The 14,564-nt window shown below is 32.9% G+C and overlaps 5 non-coding genes and 2 pseudogenes across 5 annotated transcripts; all 7 read left to right on the top strand.

Annotated features, from left to right (window-relative positions):
• Positions 1–2,064: 2,064 nt before the first annotated feature.
• On the top strand, positions 2,065–2,141 carry LOC131645555 (small nucleolar RNA snoR14; annotated as a pseudogene).
• A 1,352-nt stretch (positions 2,142–3,493) lies between these two features.
• On the top strand, positions 3,494–3,575 carry LOC131645529 (small nucleolar RNA Z101; annotated as a pseudogene).
• Positions 3,576–6,120: 2,545 nt separating this feature from the next.
• Positions 6,121–6,205, top strand: LOC131645558 (small nucleolar RNA snoR14). The gene has a single exon (XR_009297161.1). It is a non-coding gene; the product is annotated as a small nucleolar RNA snoR14 (small nucleolar RNA).
• A 61-nt stretch (positions 6,206–6,266) lies between these two features.
• On the top strand, positions 6,267–6,360 carry LOC131645503 (small nucleolar RNA Z101). Its single transcript, XR_009297120.1, has one exon. It is a non-coding gene; the product is annotated as a small nucleolar RNA Z101 (small nucleolar RNA).
• A 4,153-nt stretch (positions 6,361–10,513) lies between these two features.
• LOC131645549 (small nucleolar RNA snoR14) lies at positions 10,514–10,598 on the top strand. The gene has a single exon (XR_009297156.1). It is a non-coding gene; the product is annotated as a small nucleolar RNA snoR14 (small nucleolar RNA).
• Positions 10,599–10,697: 99 nt separating this feature from the next.
• On the top strand, positions 10,698–10,791 carry LOC131645493 (small nucleolar RNA Z101). The gene has a single exon (XR_009297110.1). It is a non-coding gene; the product is annotated as a small nucleolar RNA Z101 (small nucleolar RNA).
• A 3,258-nt stretch (positions 10,792–14,049) lies between these two features.
• Positions 14,050–14,143, top strand: LOC131645509 (small nucleolar RNA Z101). The gene has a single exon (XR_009297126.1). It is a non-coding gene; the product is annotated as a small nucleolar RNA Z101 (small nucleolar RNA).
• The last annotated feature ends 421 nt before the right edge of the window (positions 14,144–14,564 follow it).

Genomic DNA, 14,564 nt, shown 5'->3' with positions numbered 1-14,564 from the left:
ATACAATTATATGTAGGGGTGTAATCAGATCGGTTTTCACCGGTTTTTGGTCAAAAAAAGGCCCGAACCGATGATATCTCCATTGGTTTGGTTTACTTTGGTTTTTAATCTTTTTCAAAAATGGAACCGAACCAACCTAACCGGTTTGGTTCGGTTTGGTTTGGTTCGGTTGATCGATGTACAAAGTTGTTTTTCCAAACATTTTACTAATCAGTGTATTTTCCATAATCATGTTTTTCGGTGTATTTTATGCTATTAATTTTTAAAATAATATATTTCATGCTCTATTTTTTAAACAAAATACAAGTTTCTCTTGATCCATGTGAAACAATGACATGATTTTCCATTGTATAATGAAATGAGTTCACAATCATATATAAAAGTTGACACTTAACATTTGAAGGTTAGAAAGAGATTTAAAATCTTAACAAATATAACACAACAAAACACACATCAATTAACATGTTTCACACCTCAAACTATTTTGTAACAAGTCTAGAAAGAATTTTGTTGAAGAAGAAGAAACAAAAAAGGTAAAAAAAAAATGAAAATTAAGGAAAAGAACTTGAATACAAAGAATACGACCATAATTACGATAGAGAGCAATAGTTGTGGCAGGCAGCGAGAGTAGAAGTTCAGTAAAAGCATATTTTTGTGACTTATGGTTTCAATTTTTTAAGTTTTGGAGTTTGGTTTTAGATAAGTGTTTTGTTGATAGGAGGGAAATGTAAACAAAGATGAAGAATAGTTGGACCGATACAAAATTTGAGCTTAATAATGAGTGAAATAAAATATTTAATGCGTTGTTATTTTTATTGGTTCAGTTCATTAGTTTGACGGTTCCTAAAAACTAAAACTGAGAATCGAACCAACCCACATCGATTTTCATTGGTTCGGTTTTAGAACCGAACCAAAAATATTCGGTTTCATTTCCGTTTGTTTGGATTGGATTGTCGATTTAATTGATTTTTTCTGGTCTGTTTACACCCCTAGTTATATGAATATATTTTATTGAATTGTGATTATACCGACAATTTTATATGTGAAGTCAAGTTATATTAATTGTGTTTATGATAAGGCATGTTAAAATATCTTAAGTTATGTTTATATTATAGTATGGTGATTAATAATGTCAAAAACATAGTAAAAGAAGTTTTAAAAAAAATACACCTAACTACGAATTTAAAAAAAAAAAGGATAAAACTATATTCATATCAAACATTTTAATATATCTAGTTCAAATTAAAAGTTTTGTCGGATTTTTTAAATATCTGATACACTTCTGTACTGAACTTATAAAAACTGCGGTAAAAATATATCCAAACAATAAATTTATACCATATATATTTTTTTAAAAATGATATAAACAATTAATATTGATACCAACATTTTTGTAATTGCGCTAAAATTTCATAGATTATCTAAAAAAATATTTTAAATAAAAAGGTTTGATAAAATTCAAAGTTGATGATAAGTAAGGTTTTTTATTTATTTTTTAAAGTTCAATATTTAGAATCAAATATCTGAACAAACACCAATTAGTTAAAAATATCCAATCAAAATTGGTTTTATTGATTTAAAGATATCATTTAATTGTGGACAGCCTGGAGGTGCCGAGATTAATATTGAGAGTGGATAAACAGATGAGTTGTCGAGCCCATGAAATATACCGATCCAACTGGCATTCTCTCGTTTATATCAAACCCAAATTGATAAAGCCCTAATGTGAAACTATAAATAATCCCCAAGTTCATTCTTTACATGAAATTAAGAGCAATTCGCTTCTTTGTAGATTTGTCTGATGTTTTGTTCTTTTATAGTCACTTCGTCTTTGCGTTCGATTTTCGGTTTTGGGATGAACTATTTTGCAAGTTCTTCAGGCAATTTACTTTTCAACACAGTAATTTCTATTTTTCTATCTGGGTTTTAAGGGAAAAAAGTGCTAGATCGAATAATCTTTTCGGCTGAATTTCAATTTATGTTTTTTTATATGAAAACCATAAATTGTTGAAATTCATTTTATAAAAGCTAGTTGAATTATTATAATGTAGAGGGAAAAGAAAAGCGAAGTGATGATATAAATTCATATGTCTCTCAATCCGCTGATATTCTTTGATGTTATTCCGACAGGTTTTGATGGCTTTCATATCTCACTCTCTTGGTTGATTTCTTGAGTTTCTTGATTGGTTGAATCAATTATATATCGTTTTTGATTTGTTATAAGAATTGGGCAGATGATGAATCTGAAATTGTGTAAATGGGTACTTTCACATCCTGACCCGAATAATAATGCTTTTTTAGCTTTGATTCCAAAGATTCAGAATTCGATGAAGTTAAACTATTTTAGGTTGATATCTAACTAGCAGCATGTGGATAAAAAAGTTATCTCTGATTTGCAATTTGGGATTTTAGAGAACTGATAGATGGTAGATGGAATACTCATAGCAAATGAGTTAGTAAATGATAAGAAGCATGGATGTTTAAAGTGGATTTTGAAAAATCATGACTTATATGACTTTGTGAACGATAAATATTTGGACTTTGAGATTCAATGTTAAATGGAGAAGCTGGATTTTGGAGTGTCTTCGAACATCTACTATATAAGTGTTGGTCATTGTAAGACTCACAAAAAAATTCGAAGTTGGTAAAGGTTGTGTTTTCCTATTTTTTGAGGGTTGTTAGTTTGGTAGAGATGTTCACTTGTTGCATATGTCGTACACGAATGATACTTTAATTGTGGAATGATATTTTAATTGTGGGAAAAAGTTGGCATACGAGATGTAGGTTCACTTGTCGCATATGCTGTCCGCGAATGATATTTTAACAGTGAAATGATATTTTAATTGTGGGAAAAATTTGGCATACGAGATGTTCACTTGTCGCATATTGATACTTTAAATGTGGGAAAAAGTTGGCAGAGGAGATGTTAACTTGTCACATATGCTGTACACGAGTGATACTTTAATCGTGGATTGATGTTTTGATTGTGGGAAAAATTGGCATAGGAGATGTTCACTTGTCGCATATGTTGTACGCGAATGATACTTCAATTGTGGAATGATACTTTAATTATGGGAAAAAGTTGGCACAAGAGATGTTCACTTCTTCACATGCTTTACGTGAAAGATACTTTAATTGTGGAATGATATTTTAATTGTGGGAAAATTTTGGCATAGGAGATGTTCACTTGTTGCATATGCTGAATGCGAATGATACTTTAATTGTGGAATGATATTTTAATTGTGGGAAAAAGTTGGCATACGAGATGTTCACTTGTCACATATGTTGTACACGAAAGATACTTTAATTGTGGGAAAAGGTTGGCAGAGGAGATGTTCATTTCTTGCATATGCTTTACGAACGTGAATTATATTTTAATTGTAGGAAAAAGTTGCCTGAGGAGGTGTTCCTATTTTTTCCATTTCTTGAGTTTTCAATTTTGGAGGTAATTTTATCAATTATTTATGGTTTTTGAATTGTTATCAGATATAATAATGGGCATATGAATTATTTATGGATAATTTGCATATGAATTTCATTGATATTAATATCTCTTTGGAGAACTAATGCCCCTAAATGTTTTCTGTTTTTGTAGATCCATCTAATCTTAAATTATCGTAGCGTTAAAATTATCATCGTACTATAATGAATTTGTCGTTGCTACATGGATTATTTGATTTGCGATAGAATTATATTATTGTCTCATCATTGGCATTTAATCCATTAGTTGCACAAGATATTGTGTTATAATTTTAATCATTCACTTATTATTTGGACTCTAAATGATTATTGGTTGTGCAAGACTAATCAGGCTGATCATGGTTTGGATTAATTGATTTGGATTAATTGCGGGTGGGAAAAGGCTGTTATCGAGTATATTGATGGAGTTTATTGAATAAAAATATGTGCTAGGTGGTGCATAATAGGGGATTTATGCGATTAAGTTAGAATGAGAATGCAAAGGAGTTGTAGAAACAAGAACTGTTAGATGTTAGACTTTGTGAAGTTTTTATCTCAAGCATAATGTGATTATTTTTGTTGTTTGTAATGGGTTTTGATTTTGCCATGGTTACCTGCACATGTGAATAATGTTAGAGAAGATGGATATTAAATAAATTTGGTTCACTTATTGAGTATTTTGAAACAGCTTTTGGGAGAAATCTACGTCAAAGTTTCACTTATCTGGCGTAGAATTTGCATCGTATAATTTAGTTGGTTTGCGAATTCTTATCGAGTAGTGTTCCTGGACAGAGGGGTTCTGATTATTATAGATGAATTGGACAGACAAAATTATGTGTTTGTAGAATATGCAGTTGCATAGAGCTGCTGTGGACGTCTTGCGTCACTCAAAGCTCCCAGATCGGAATGAAATTGGCTCACAATGAGAACCATAGTGCCAATGTGATGCTAATGTCGACGATCAAGTTTGTTAGGGCAGATCGGTGAGTCCGGATGAGACATGAATCACAATGTTAATTCTGTTGATACCGCCATTTGGAAGATAAGTATTTCTCACACATTCTATTGGCCGAGTATGATTAACTATTGTTTGCTTACAACGCTTTGTTTGATGATCTAATGTCATATAACTCAACTTACAATGTGTATGTGTTATCTATATGTTGTGGTGTCGATTTCTGAGTCTTGCAATGCATTTTGATTTTGGAGTTACATTTGGAAGATTGTGAAAATTGTTGGGACAAATTAGCACTGCTATGGTTCGAAAAGAAATTGAAGATGACACTAACAGGATGGCGGGGAAAACAAATCAAATATCTCGTGTCTCTATTCATCTCAGCATCTACCTGCCAAGTGTTGTCAATTTGATGCTGGTAGATCTGCTTGTTTTAGCAAATGTCGCAGTAGATGGACGGGCAACCAGAAGGTAGTGACATCTAATGCTATCAAAATTCCTAAACAAATTGGCCCTGCTGGTGAAAGAACATTTGGTGTAACATGAATACTCAATGATTTCTCATTTCTGGGTATCGGGGTGGCTATTATTCCAATTTTATCGATATGCTCATTACAAGCCGGAAAGATAAGTAACTCTTACCTTTTTAACTTCCTAAAATCACAGCCGACTACTGTCTATTAACTAAAGTTTCCATGAATGCTTATCTTTATAGACAAGATAAATAAACTATTAATGTATGAATATAATGGAGATTATAGTTGTTTAGGGACTTACTCTACAGTTAGTTGATATTAATCACACTAGATTCATCCTTGGTTCCTGTTGTTTCGTCACATTATATGTTGCAGGTTGTTTCTACCAGGATAGTGGTTCATTTGGGTGAACTGATACGCCAATTGTCTGATGTGGTTATGATGTTTGATTACTAATTTTAAATGTTTGTAGTAAGCATACGTGATGACAACGACTACATATCGAGTCTCATGGGAGGAGAAATCAAGATTGCAATGATCAGAGATGACCAGTCAAGCTCTAATGTCATCGTAAAAGCGTCGGATTGAAAATAACAATGACAGGTCAGCGTTTCTTTTGCTTCTGCTTCTCGTAAATAAATGGAAGCGTGCCATCCTATGTTCCAAACCAGGCGTGGAAGTTAAGGTGGTTGAGGTGAATCATGTGTACCAATTACAATAGCTTCAGTTCAGTTGATCTCGGCAAATAGTAGCAGATTTCCAGGAGTCGTAACTGAGCAGGAAAGTTCGCCCATGATGAAACTTGAAGCCGGTTTATTCTAGAAACATGGACCTGGATGACTTCGGCGATTATGGTACTGATATGAGGAATTTTGCAGCTGCGTGGAGTAATCTAATCCCGCTTAATGTATTTACACTGGTTTTGAATGGATCTAAAGTTGCGTGTTCGTTCGGATGCAAAAAACAAGATACTGTTTCTCACATTTTCTTTGATTGTCGAAAAATCAGCAAGGAAGTTCGGTACGCAATTTTGGGGTTTATTGGATAGCGGAAGGGGAAAAAAGAGAGGTTTCTGTTATTGTTTTCAAAATGAAAATTGTGTTGAAAACCTCTTTTTCGAAAATCTATATTTGGTTCTGTTTAGGGTAAAGCTTATGTTAGAATGATTTTAAGGTGACATGAGATTATAGTTGTCTATGTTGCAGAGTTGACAAGTGATAGGTACATAGAGGGAAAAGACAAGCAATATGATGTTGTCTGTGAATCCACTGATATTTTTTGATCTAATTCATGAATCCCGACAGGTTCTGATCGTTTTCATATTTCCCTCTTGCTTGATTTTTATGGTTTTTGGATTGTTATCAGAATTTTGCAGAATTAGGCAGATGATGAATCTGAAATTGTTTTAATGGGTAATTTGCATCTGAATTTCATTGATGTTAATAACTCCTTGGAGAACTGATGCCGAAAAGTCTATATTTGTTGATGTGTTTTGTTTTCTGTTTTTTTTATCCATCTAGTCTAAATTGACCGTATCGTTAAACTTATCCTCGTACTAGATTGAATTGGTCATTGTTACCTGGATCACTTGATTTGCGATCGGATTAAATTATTATTGTTGTCCCTTCATTGACATTGAATCCATTGGTTGTGCAAAGATATATTGTGTTGGTAGAAGATTTTATCAGTTAAATTGCCAGAATGTTTGCAATGGTGTTTGGATGAAGGACTCTTAAATCATTGTCCATGAAAACTATTGAAGATTGAGAATCATCTCAATGAATGGAGTAAAAGTATTTTAGCAAATCTGGGTGGAAGGATTGAAGAGGATAAAAAACTAATCAACTATTTGGAAAAAAAAGGCGAGAGGACATCATTCTTTGAAGAGGAGATCAAAGTCAAAAGGGAGACATCAACACAATTAATTGAACTGAACTGTCGAAGCTGAATTGTAGCATATTAAGGCAAAGTCACGCTCACTGGTTAAATAGAAGAAAATTTAACGAGATTAGTTGTATAGAAGTAGATGGAACAAAACAGAAAGTGGTTCAGAAGATAAAGGATGAAGGTTTCAATTACTTCTTAGGTCCATCTAGAGACAAAAAGAGGGAAAGACCAATTATGCAGAATTTTCTACTTAAACGCATTAGAGATGAAGAAAATGATGTTCTCATAGCTGAAATTAGAGAGGAGGAAATAAGAAATTTTGTTTCGGATTCCAAGAGTTTGAAGTGCTTTGATTTGGATAGCATAAATTTCAATTTTATTAATGAGTTTTAGGATGTAATTTAAGCAGACTTTCGTATATTCCTTGCTGAATTTCATTCGAATGGCGTAATAGTGCGTGGAGGTAATAATGTTTTTTTAGTATTGATTCCAAAGATAAAGAACCTAGTGAAGCTTTAATTGGCAGCATCTAGAAAGTCTTAGTAATGTTATATGCAAATAGATTGAAGGTGTGGCGAATATAAAAGTTATCTCTGATTCGCAATTCGCCGAAGGCCAATAGATGGGAGATGGAATACTCATCGAAAGTGAATTTGTAGATGATGCAAATAGGAAGAAAAGAGAAGCCTAGATGTTTAAAGTGGATTTTGAAAAAGCATTAAATAGTCCCAAAAGTCTATGATATTTGTTTGTGTTTTGTTTTCTGTTTTTTTTGGATCCATCTAGTCTAAATTGACCGTATCATTAAACTTATCCTCGTACTAGATTGAATTGGTCATTGCTACCTGGATCACTTGATTTGCGATAGAATTAAATTATTATTATTGTCCCTTCATTGGCATTGAATCCATTGGTTGTGCAAGATATATTGTGTTCTAATTTTAATCATTCACTTATTACTCAGACTCACTGACTAAGTTGGATCTCGGTCTAGGATTGATTCGTGTTGGTTGATTTTTTAAAATCTCTTTGGTTATTCTATGGGGCTACGTTAAATTGCTTGCCAAAATAAAATGACATTCAGAAGACTAATCAGGATTGATCATGGTTTGGATTAATTGATTTGCATTAATTGCAGGTGGAAAAAGGCTGCTATATAGTAAAGAAAAACAGGAGCTAGATGGTTCGTTATGGGAGATTCGAATGTGATAAATTCAGAATAGGAATGTAAAGGAGTTGGAGAAACAAGAAGGGGCTAGATGTTACTTAAGAAGTTTTTATCTAAAGCAGAACTAATTTAAGAAGTTTTTTATCTAAAGCAGAACTAATAGATTTACTCTTAATTGGCAGAAGTCCACATGGTCAAAATTAGATGGATCCACAGGGAGCTGTATTGGCAGGAGATTTAATCAGTCAAATGGCCAGAATGTTTGCAATGGTGTTTGGATGAAGGACTCTTAGATCATTGTCCATGAAAAATATTAAAAGCGAAAACACATCATTTGGAAAAAAGGTTAATAACGCCTCTTTCACTTGTTAAATAGAAGAAAAGTTAACGAGATTAGTTGTATAGAAGTAGATGGAACAAAACAGAAAGCGGTTTAGAAGATAAAGGATGAAGTTTTCAATTAGTTCTTAGGTCTATCTAGAGACAAAAAGAGGAAAGACCAAGTATGCAGAGTTTTCTACTTAAACGCATTTGAGATGAAATAATTGAGAAATGTTGTTTGGGATTCCGAGAGTTTGAAGTGCTTTGATTTGGATAGCATAAATTTCAATTTTATTAATGTGTTTTAGGATGTCATTAAACCATACTTTTGTATTTCATTGCTGAATTTCATTCGAATGGCGTAATAGTGCGTGGAGGTAATAATGTTTTTTTAGTATTGATTTCAAAGATAAAGAATGTAGTGAAACTAGACCAATATCTTTAAGTGGCAGCATCTAGAAAGTCTTAGTAATGTTCTATGCAAATAGATTGAAGGTGGCGGATATAAAAGTTATCTCTAATTCGCAATTTGCCGAAGGCCAATAGATGGTAGTGGAATACTCATCGAAAATGAGTTTGTAGATAATGCAAATAGGTAGAAAAGAGAAGCTCGATGTTTAAAATGGATTTCAAAAAAACATTAAATAGTCCCAAAAATCTATGATATTTGTTTGTGATTTGTTTTCTGTTTTTATATTCATCTATTTTAAATTGACCGTATCATTAAACTTATCATCGTACTAAGAATGAATTTGTCATTGCTACATAACATTGATCACTTGATTTGCGATAGTATTATATTATTATTATTATTGTCCCTTCATTGGCATTAAATCCGTTTATTGTGCAAGATACCGTGTTCTAATTTTAATCATTCACTTATTACTTGGACTCACGAACATTAATCTAGTTATTCCAAGGGGGCGTACATTAATTTGTATTTATAAAACTAATCAATGGTGATCATGGTATTGATTAATTATTGTTGGAAATAGGCTGCTATGGAGTAAGTTGATGGAGTTGATCAAATCAAAAACAGATCAGGTGCTAGATGGTGGGTGGCAAAAATCACGCCCAAAATAGTTTAGAGATGGAGGATGCTGCAAATTCAAAGTTCTTTCACATGTGCCTCTTAAATAGAAGAAAAGTTAATGAGATTAATTGTATAGAAGTAGATGGAACAAAATAGATAGGGGTTCAGGAGATAAAGGATGAAGTTTTTATTTATTTCTCAGGTCTATTTAGATAGCAAAAGAGGAAAAGAATGGTTATGCAGAATTTTGAATTGAAACACATTCGATATGAAGATAATGATATTCTCATAGCTTAAAAAAGAGAAAGATTCAAGCAGGAAATATTATGTTTCTTTACAAGATAACGTGACTCCATGTATTACAAAGCATAATTTTCTATTCCATACTAACAAATGCTCGTTATTTCTAAACAGGAATGGCCACTTAGCTGGAAAAGAACTGACGTAGCTAACCGAAATAAATGAAATCAACAGCGAAGCATTCATTTGTGATATTGCTTTTGATCCCTGAGGATATTCAATGAATGGCATTGCTGGAGAATTGTATTCTACCATTCATGTAACTCCGCAAAATGTATATGCTGCCTCTTTCTGTAAGTTTACTACTGTCACATTCAAATTTGATTTTGGGTTCAGTAAATGATATTGCAGAATGCTATCCAGCAGTCATGTTTCTAGTTTAATTTGGGTTGAAGTGGGGAATTTATACTCTCTATATTTCTTGGGTACTAAATTGTAAGGTTACTCGGTCTCCCATAGCTTTATCCTAAATAATGGCCCAGGTTCCGGTGCTTTGGTGGCATCAGACACACTCTCACTCATTTTCTTTTCTTTTGCTTTGTTTTTCTATTTTACTTTCTCTTTTATAAAAAATAATTAGTCATTAATGGTATAGAAATTCAAAGTCACTGAATCCATCCACTTAAATGTTTGTAGTATTGACTTCTATTTTATACATGGAACTGGGAATTGGTAAAAGGTGCAAGACAACCATAAATCAACTTCTAAGAGGTGTGACAATTATTCGTTGACTGGACAAGACACTTTGCAAGATCATGTCAGTATGATATATAGGTGAAATTCTGCAAGTATGAGTTAAATTTTGCAAAATCATTTACACGCATACCTGATTTGGTTTTGTTTCGATTTATAAATTTTTGAGATTGTTTTTATGGTGGTCAGTTGAATTATTATAATGTAGAGGGAAAAGAAAAGCGAAGTGATGATAGAAATTCATTTGTCTGTCAATCCGCTGATATTCTTTGATGTAATTCATGAATCCCGACAGGTTCTGATCACTTTCGTATTTCCCTCTTTTGCTTGATTTTTTCGTTTCTTGAATTTCTCGATTTGTTGAATCAATTATCGGTTATTTATAGGTTTTGAACTGTTATCAGAATTGGGCAGATGATGAATCTGAAATAGTGTAAATGGGTAATTTGCATCTGAATATTGTTGATGTTAATATCACCTTGGAGAACTGATGCCCTAAATTCTATGATATTTGTTTATGTGTTTTGTTTTCTGTTTTTTCCGATCCCTCTAATCTAAAATGACCGTCCATAGTAATTATCATCGTACAAGAATGAATTGATCATTGCTACATGGATCACTAGATTTGCGGTAGAATTATATTATTATTGTCCCTTCTTTGGCATTAAATCCATTGGTTGTGCAAGATATTGTGTTCTATAATTTTAAACATTCACTTATTACTTGGACTATCAGACAGAGGTGGATCTTGGTTATTCCAAGTGGATATATTAATTTGTTAATAAAGTTAAATAGCTGGCCAAAGTAAATTCAGTTTTTAAGACTAATCAAGGATGATCATGGTTTGGATTAATTGTGGGTTGAAAAAGTCTACAATGGAGTAAATTGATGGAGCTGATTGAAAAACAGATGTTAGAATGGGAATGCAAAGGAGTTAGAGAAACTAGAAGTGTCTATATTTTAGACTCTGAGAAGTTTTTATTAGAAGCAGAACTGATAGATTTCTTGTTAATTTGCAAAAGATTAACATGGTCCAAATTAGATGGCTTAACAATGAGTTGTGTTGACAGATTCATATTTTCAAAGGGATGGTTAGTCAAATGGCCAGAATGTTTCCAATTGTGTTTGGATAAAAGCCACTGTCCAATTCTAATTCTCGAAAACTCATTTGTGTTTGGAGAAACTAGAAGTGTCTATATGTTGAATTTATAAAACTCATAAAAAATGAGATGATGACATTCTCATAGTTGAATTTAGAGAGGAAGAAATAAGAAAGGTTGGTTGGGATTTGTGAGATTTCAAAGTATATTGGCCAGAATAACATAAATTAAGTTTTTTGAGTAGTTTTTGAATGTGATTAAGGCGCACTTTCACATATTCATTGCTGAATGTTGATGTTTAAACTTTAAAGTGGATTTTGAAATAAAGTGTTGATGTAAAAGTGGATTTTGAAAAATCATATGAATTTTTTGACTTTGTGAAAGGTAAATATTTGGACTTTGATGGGATTCAATGTTAAATGGAGAGGCTGAATTTCATATGCTGTATGCGACTGATACCTTAATTGTGGGAAAAAGTTGGCATAGGAGATGTTCACTTCTCGCACGCGAATGATACTTTAATGTTGGAAAGATATTTTAATTGTGGAAAAAAGTTGGCATATGAGATGTTCACTTCTCGCATATGCTGTACGAACCTTAATGATACTTTAATTGTGGGAATAGATAAGTAACTCTTACCTTTTTAACTTCCTAGAATCACAACCGACTGCTGTCTATTAACTTAAGTGTCCACGAATTCTTATCTTTATAGACAAGATAAATAAACTATTAATGTACAAATATAATGGAGATTATAGTTGTTTAGGGGCTTACTCTACAGTTGGTTGATAATAATCACACTAGATTCATCATTGGATCCTGTTGTTTTGTCACATTATATGTTGCAGGTTGTTTCTACCAAGATAGTGGGTTATTTGGGTGAACTGATATGCTATTTGTATGATGTGGTTATTATGTTTGATTACTACTTTTAAATGTTTGCAGTAAGCATCCAAGATGACAACTACTACATATTGAGTCTCTTGGGAGGAGAAATCAAGATTGCAATGATCGGAGATGACAAGTCAAGCTCTTAATGTCATCGGAAAAGTGTCGAATTGAAAATAATAATGACAGGTCAGCGTTTCTTTTGCTTCAGCTTCTCGAATATTAGTGGAATTGTGCCATCCTATGTTCCAAACCGGACGTGGATGTTAAGGTGATTGAGGTGAATCATGTGTACCAATTACAATAGCTTCAGTTCAGTTGCTCTCGCAAATAGTAGCAGATTTCCAGGAGTCGTAACCGAGCAGGAAAGTTCGCCCATGATGAAACAAGCCGGTATATTCGAGAAACATGGACCTGGATGGCTTCGGCGATTATGGTACTGTTTTATGCACTACAAAACTAAAAAGATCATATGAAAGCAAGATTACTAGTCTTGGGGATATTGGAATATCATAGAGACTGGGAAGCAATACAACAAAGATACTTTCCCAGCAAGTCTTATGTGTTTGAAGATGGAAAGCAGAAAAATGAGTTGGGTTCATTGGAAAAAGGTATGCTAGGAAAGAGAGGAAGGGGGATCTAGGTATAAAAAATTCAAGGGTGTTCAACCTAGCACTATTAGGAAAGTGGGAATGGAGATTACTTACAAAGAAAGTTTGTGGGTTAAGGTTTTAAAAGGTAAATATGGTGAAATCATTAGTAGAGTGGGTAAAATTGAGAGAATGGGGTTGGCTTGGTGGCAGGACATAAAAAAAAAGAAGAAAGTGGGTTGTGGGACATTAAACTATATTAGTTCTTTGAAAGGTTGTGAATGAAACCGAATCGCATTTCTGGACCGATTCTTTAATAAAAGGAATAATCTAGAAGAACAGGTATGTGAGACTGTTTGGTTTAATCAAGAACAAAAAGGCTTCATGTGGTGAAAGATGTAGAAGACATGACTTGGAACATAAGGTCGAAAAGAACCTTGAATAAAGAGGAAAGGAAGCTCAAAGAATTGTGCTGAAGGAAGATTTGGAAGATAAGTGGAATTGGGTAAATATCTTATTCGGTAAAGGAAGCTTGTTCCTCAATTTTGATGGAAAGCACAAGAGATGGTATGAGGAATTTTGCAGATGCGTGGAGTAATATTCCGCTTAATGTATTTACACTAGTTTGGAGAATATGGCAAAATAAAGTCTCTACAAAAGACAGCCTGGTAAAGAGGGGTTTTTGAATGGATCTAAAGTTGCGTGTTCGTTCGGATGCAGAAAAGAAGATACTGTTTCTCACATTTTCTTTGATTGTCCAAAAATCAGCAAGGAAGTTCGGTACTCAATCTTTCGGTGACTGAATGTATCTACAATAATACATAATTCTATTTTGGGATTTATTGGATAGCGGAAAGGAAAAAAAGAGAGGTTTCTGTTATTGTTTTCAAAATGAAAATTATGGTGAAGACCTCTTCTTTTTCTAAAATCTATATTTGATTCTGTTTAGGATAAAGCTTATGCTAGAATGATTTTAAGGTGACATGAGATTATAGTTGTCTATGTTGCAGAGTTGACAAGTGATATGATGTCAGTGTGAATCCACTGATATTCTTTACAGGTTCTGATCTTTTCATATTTCCCTCTTGCTTGATTTTTTTCATTTTTGAGTTTCTTAATTTTGTGATGTAACTTCATAAATTATTCATGGTTTTTGAATTGTTATCCGAATTTTGCAGAATTGGGCAGATGATGAATCTGAAATTGTTTTAATGGGTAAGTTGCATCTGAATTTCATTGATGTTAATAACACCTTGGAGAACTGATGTCGAAAAGTCTATATTTGTTCATGTGTTTTATTTTTTGTTTTATTGGATCCATCTAGGTCTAAATTGACCGTATCATTAAACTTATCATCGTACTAGATTGAATTGGTCATTGCTATTTGGATCACTTTATTTGCGATAAAATTAAATTATTATTATTGTCCCTTCATTGACATTGAATCCATTGGTTGTGCAAGATATATTGTGTTCTAATTTTAATCATTCACTTATTACTCGGACTCACTACAAAGTTGGATCTTGGTCTAGGGTTGATTCACGTTGGTTGATTTTTAAAAATCTCTTTGGTTATTCTATGGTGCAAGATTTTTTAAAATAGAAGAAAAGTTAACGAAATTAGTTGTATAGAAGCAGATGAAACAAAACAGAAAGTGGTTTAGAAGATAAAGGATGAAGTTTTCAATTAAATCT

The sequence above is a fragment of the Vicia villosa genome, linkage group LG1 (genome assembly GCF_029867415.1).
Source record: "Vicia villosa cultivar HV-30 ecotype Madison, WI linkage group LG1, Vvil1.0, whole genome shotgun sequence".
Classification (NCBI taxonomy): Eukaryota; Viridiplantae; Streptophyta; class Magnoliopsida; order Fabales; family Fabaceae; genus Vicia; species Vicia villosa.
The sequence above is the reverse complement of the archived record's forward strand: the minus strand, read 5'-3'. Positions and strand labels throughout refer to the sequence as shown.